This window comes from Sturnus vulgaris, chromosome 3, assembly GCF_052056855.1.
Source record: "Sturnus vulgaris isolate bStuVul1 chromosome 3, bStuVul1.hap1, whole genome shotgun sequence".
Taxonomy (NCBI): domain Eukaryota; kingdom Metazoa; phylum Chordata; class Aves; order Passeriformes; family Sturnidae; genus Sturnus; species Sturnus vulgaris.
In genome coordinates, this window is record NC_142245.1 from 61,225,351 (window position 1) to 61,231,350 (window position 6,000).

The 6,000-nt window shown below is 36.9% G+C and overlaps 1 protein-coding gene across 28 annotated transcripts in view; it reads left to right on the forward strand.

The window, feature by feature from the left end:
* Window positions 1-1,671, forward strand: part of EPB41L2 (erythrocyte membrane protein band 4.1 like 2) — a 105,926-nt gene extending 104,255 nt beyond the window's left edge. For all 28 annotated transcript variants that reach the window (XM_088161790.1, XM_088161801.1, XM_088161796.1 and 25 more), the window contains one exon: window positions 423-1,671. The gene's annotated coding sequence lies outside the window, so the exon portion shown is untranslated. The remainder of the gene's footprint in view (window positions 1-422) is intronic.
* Window positions 1,672-6,000: the final 4,329 nt, after the last annotated feature.

Here is a 6,000-nt window from a genome sequence, read left to right on the forward strand (position 1 = left end):
AAGCTATGATGACTACAGCAGTATTCTTTGTGCAGACTTGTTTTCTCTAATAAAGGATACTGCATTCTGATTCTGAAGGATTACTGAATTGAACAAGTACCTTCCTTTTTATTTATGCTCTAGGTTGTGGACTAAAATTTTCAGTAAACTGTGCAAGCGGCTGCAATTAAAATAACATGAGAATATTGGGGAGGGAAAAGTGTTCTAAAGCAAGATGAGTACTTGGAGAAAGTGTACTACTGTTTGCCTAATGACTGAAGGGGGTTTTAGTCAATGCAACATTTTATTAATGAAATAACCTTCCCTTCCTGTAAAAAAACAGCCCTTTGTAGAGGAAGTTACTTTCTGACTCTAATGTGACATTCACATGGTATCTGTTACTAATGCTTATGTAACCTTCCACATCATTTTTTTTCTTCCAGACATAAAAATGTCACTGACCACGAAGAACTGTAGTCATTCCAAGTCATCATGACTCCACTGAATCCACCAGGCCTAGCAACGATGACCAGATGTTCACGACTTAAATGCCAATACCAAACTCCATTTTAACATCTTTGGTCTATATTCCCTTACAGTCTTTCTTGTTTATTTTTATAACCACTTCTTAACAATCTTAGAGTTTGTTTTTTTTTTAAATGAAGTTCTAGAGGATATGATCTTCTTTTGCACAAATACTTGTATTTTTGAAACTGATTCTTAATTATATGAAAGTGAACAAAAGTCTGCAAATTATTGTTCACTGGAGCCAGGGAGTAATTGTGCAGGAAGGAGGATCTTTACTAATTTAGATATAGATTTTTTCAGATATTTCAAGTGAAATCTCTTACTGGAGTAATTTACAGAATTTTTTTCAGATTATTCAGGTAAATATATGATATCACATAAAGAAGTTTTTTATAAAAATAAAACATTTGCTAAAATTTGAAAAAATATATTTCTTTGGATAAATTTTATACTGGTATCTCTGTAACTCTTTCTTTTCCAAGGTTCTCATCTCTGCGGAGCAGGGATGGTGTTGCAGTCTGTAGAGGAGAAGGAGTTGCAGACAGGTCTCTTCTGACTGAGCACTGTGTTCTTTTTGCACTTTGGTGCCAATGCTCAACTTTTTGCAGACTTTTTGCTGTCTGCAGCATTCCAGCTAAGGAAAGAAGGAAGAACAAAGTATCTTTCTCTTTTTCCAACAAGAGATGATCTAGGCAGCTTAAAACCGTAGTGCTTTTTTTTCTTACTGTGTCCCAATTTCAGTACTTCCATTATTTGGATACATGTGTAGAATGCTCGCTTGCTATTAAACCTCACTGTGTCTCCATGTTAGAACTGACATTTCTGTTACAGAGAAGGTATATGTTTCACAAGCTTCCTCTAATGGCTAATGCAGGTTTTTAGGCTACTGAATAAAAGGTGTAAGATGGACTCTACTCATAAAGTAATAAGAGAGCACCATCAGTTGAGACTGCCATGGCAAAAACCTGTTAATTATATTGGGGTTTATTTTTAATTTGTTCTTGCAGGGGGGTTTTTTGGTTTTTGTTTGGTTTTTTTTTTTTTTTCTGTTGACTCTGTGTATAGTTAAAATGCCAAATTAGATATATAGTAGCTTAAAGTTGTATTAAGTGATATTTTGCTTTCTGTAATTCTGTTATAAAATAAAGTTGTTTATTCTCTGTATTACTTTTGGCACTCAGACATAAGCTTGGAGGATATTTGAAGTGAGCAGATTACTTCTGAGGACTGCAATTCTACAGGTCACAGAACCTTAAAAAACAGGAATTAGTGCAAGTGCTCTGCAGGGCTGACAGAAGGGTGGCACGATTGCCTGGTACTTAAGTACCAGTGTTTTTTAAACATCTTCCAATAAACATCCTGATTTCTGTAGTTTAGGGAAGAAATCTTCAGCTGCCAAAACAGAGGAGATTTGTACATCACAGTGGAAGTTGAAATGCCCCTCAGTCTGCAAGTGGTTCTACTGAGTTCATTGAGATAGGATCTACTGTGGTTTTCAGATAACAAAACAAATCGTAAAACTTCTCACTACATTCTTCTTCACTTCTGAGCAATGTATTTTTGGTGCTATTCTCAGTTTAGACGGCTGCCATCTGTCAGCACGCTTGTGTAACAGAAGTTCTCCTTAGCTCTGGCTCTGCGTAGTTTGGATAACATATGACAACAGTAACAGAGATGTTAATTTCTATACATTCTCAACTGCATCCACATTGCCTGGAGAATTAGCAGATAACAGTCTTACCTGCTTTCCTGCAAAACCAGAGCTATTCTGCTTTTCAAAAAGGGGAAGAGAACCCCACCCAGCCTGGTAACATAACCCTGCCACAACACTGCATTGAGTAGGGAGGTTGTTAACGAAGTGGCAAGTTTGGGATATGTGAATGTAGGTCAAAATGGACACATATTCATTTAGAAGGGTTAGTGGATTTTTCCTACGAAAGTGTAAGAAAAAGCTATATTAAAATCTTTAAGGTATTTTTGATATGATGTAGTATTAGTTGCAGATCTCGTTTGATGGGAGGAAAGCATATTACTTGAATTTATTGATTTTGGATTGGTCTGATCAGTTAGACACTAGATCAATATTGGTTTAATTGCAATTGTATTTAATCCTGAAATCTGCAAATATAATATTCTTGAAACAATATTCTTTTCACTGAGATATGTCTTTCTTCAAATACTAATAGAACCTTTTGTCAGTGAAAAATAATAGTATTTTCAGGTCAGCATAGCTTGTGCATAGCTGTCATTTGCATTGATTAACTATGTACTAAATAAACAGCCATTGTCATGCAGAAAAACATAAGACCTAAGTGTGATCAGTCCTTAAAATAGTCAAGGTTCACAGATTCAGGTTGTATGTAATTATTCAAATATTCTGGAATATTGTGTCATTCTGAAATCTCATTGTTACATTTTTATATATAATATACCTACAGCCAAAAACTACACCATGCAAAAAAAGAAATTGTTCCCAAGGCACTTCACAAGCCAGCTTTATAATACATGGGCAATTTCAAATACAATTACAGTAATTAATTCTGCTTAAACACTTAGAAAAGTGAGTCATGTGGGTCTTACAAAAAAACCCCACTTAATACATCTTCCTTTTTAATAATGATAACCTCAGGGTTCATAATAGATGTTGAACTTGTTCTACAGATTATTTCCTAGATAAAGCTTTTGTAAAGGGTAAGCATGCAACTTAATGAAAAACTTTAAACAAATGATTTATTGCTCAAAGCAATGAGGAACTATAGTACAAAGTGTTTCTTGAAGTATTCTTCTATTTGACAGTCAAGCTGAATAGCAACTTTTAATTGGGCCACGGAAGATATCAAACAGATGGAATAAAATGCTGACAACACCTTTGGAAAGTTTGAAACTTCTGATTTTCAGGCTGCTCAGTTGTTTGGGGCTTTCATACTGCGCTTGAAAAAAAGGTAGAGTAGTAATGTTAATACATATTATAAGCGTTATAAATGCTGTGATAATTCCTGTAGTGTTAAAATATTCTGTTTGGTTTGAGGCAAATCCTACCAGAGATTTTGGAGGTAAGTCTATATGAATGTCTCTGCTGGGCCAGACTAAGTGACTAACTCCCCAGATCTCTGTCTCTGAGGGTATTGGTGTTTGCCTTAGGGTGTGTGTAACTATGATTATTATATTAGAAAGTAGTACTTTCCCAAATATTCTTCCAGCCTTGAGCGATTTTTGAAGACTTAGTGGTCTCTCAGTTTTTATCAGTATTTCTCTGCCTCTGGATTTTTGGCTGCTTTTTAAAAATTTTCTCTGGCTGGCATTTTAACCCTTCAGTGTGTCTTAAGGAAAAAAGGAACGAAAAGCACTTTTTGTGTCTTTTGAACCTGGCCCTGCTCTAGCATCCTTGGACAGCATCACTGCAGACATTAGGATAGACACCTATCAATCACTCTCTTCAGACTTTGCCCAGCCAAAAGTGGTTTCACAATCCCTCATCACTTTACCATATCTCTCAGTACCTTTCCAGCGTAAATTATGAGAATTTAAATTCTGTTCGGGGAAGCAAAGGGGATGCAGTCACAGGCAGGAAGGTTTTAAATGTGCTTACTGGTTTTAGGTAGAGTCCTAATTTCACATTATTGCTAGAGACAGGAAGACAGAGGACTCTTCAGTGACAGCAGTAATTGAAGATATTTCCTTGCAATTACTCTCTTCGTATGTATTTAGATAATGCTTGTACACTTTATCTAGACGAAGATGTTATTCTATGGTGTTATTTAAATAGGTGTTTACCGTTTTTGAAGGAATTGTATGGAATAGGATGATGTGTTTCATGCTGGTAGCATGAAAACACATTTCTTAACACTATTCTGTAATGGAACTGAAAACAACAAAGCCTGAGAATTGTCATTGCATGTTACTAAGTTGTGGATGTCAGATCCACCTACATGTTAGCAGTTACAGCTCAATAAGCAGTTCTGTCAAAGGCACAAAGTGTATGTATATAGTATTTTTAGTGTACAGAGAAGTGCTGTTTAAAAGTGTTACTACTTCTTGACATTTCGTATCTCCCCATTCTCAGACACAAAATTAACAAAATCAGTTTTCATTCTGTATTTTTACATGTGGTCCTGGCCAGTTTTTTCTTGGTCTGTGAGAGAGGGAGTGTTTGGGATTCTGTATGTTAGAATTCCTTGAGCATCTGATCCGTATCCCAAATCACTGCTTTAAGAAGGCAGCATCCTTCTTAAATGCAGAGAGTAAATTCTTTGCAGCAGCTGTCTCAACTTCCCTGAAAAGATTGTGTTTACAATTGCAAACAATTGTCTCTTCACCTATGCAATGTATTTTATGTTATTTGCACAGATGTAAGCCAGTGTGATGAATTATGTCTTTTTTAATTTGGGTAGTATGAAAATGGGAGAGAGTGTAAGGGAACTTGATGTTTGAATTCTTTTTTTCTCCACAGACTTTGATAAATTACAGTGTTTTTGTAAATCTGTGGTCATCGCCTCGTTAGTATTTCTATAAAATGATTGCAAGGAGTTTATAGTTAAAGTCTCTAAGAACTGAAACTGCAAAGTACAAAGTAATCTCAGACAAGGCATTATCCGCTCTCTTCTTGAAGGATGGATAATGACAAACAGCTTTAATGAAAGGTAATTGCAGACAGGGACAGTAAACACTGAGGATAGTAATGATAGTCACTTCTCATTCCTTGCCGGTTTGGGTTTAAACTTGAGTCAGAATCAGAGTAGCTAAAAGCCGGTGGTACTTGCAAACGAGTTGGATTTTTGTGGGCCATCTGCCACAGGCAATCTGAGATGCACTGAAAACTGTACATCTACAGCTACAGGGGAGCAGGGGGGAAGATTTTTTTAAAGAAATGTGTGTCAAAAAAAAAAGAAGTCATCCATTTGTCCTTGAAGGAGAATAATAGCTGTTTTACAGAATACTGACTGAATCTTTCCATTAATCTCAAAATTTGGCATTTTCAGTCAGCAGAGAGAAATCGTTTTGTTTCCTGCTACTGTTACATTTTGCTTCCAAATTCTGTGGAAAGGATACTTTACAAAACCCACAATCTTTCCCAAAGTGTACAAGCTAATAAATGTCAGTTCCCCTTCAAAACCCTTTTCAATTTCCCAGATGTCAGTGCTTGGTATCAACTTGCTATTTATACATCTCGATTTCATAAAGGCCGCCTGCCTTGTTTGTGCCAGCTCAGCTCTCCCAGGAGCTGGTTATGTTGCTTTCTCCTTGGCAGGCCAGGGAGGGGCTGGTGAGCAGGGCATTGTCCCTGTCCCCAAATCCTGTGTCACACAGGGGAACCAGTGCAGGTCATGGCAGGAGGCTGTGGTCTCTGCACAGTTTAGCACTTGGAAGGACTGGATGGTGGCAGCTGTTTCATTAGGATGGCACAGCACTGGCTTCTCCGCTCCAGTTTTGTTTTCCTGTGTGGTATTTATTTACAGCCAGTTATGGTTAAACCTGCAGCACTCAGTGCTGGGC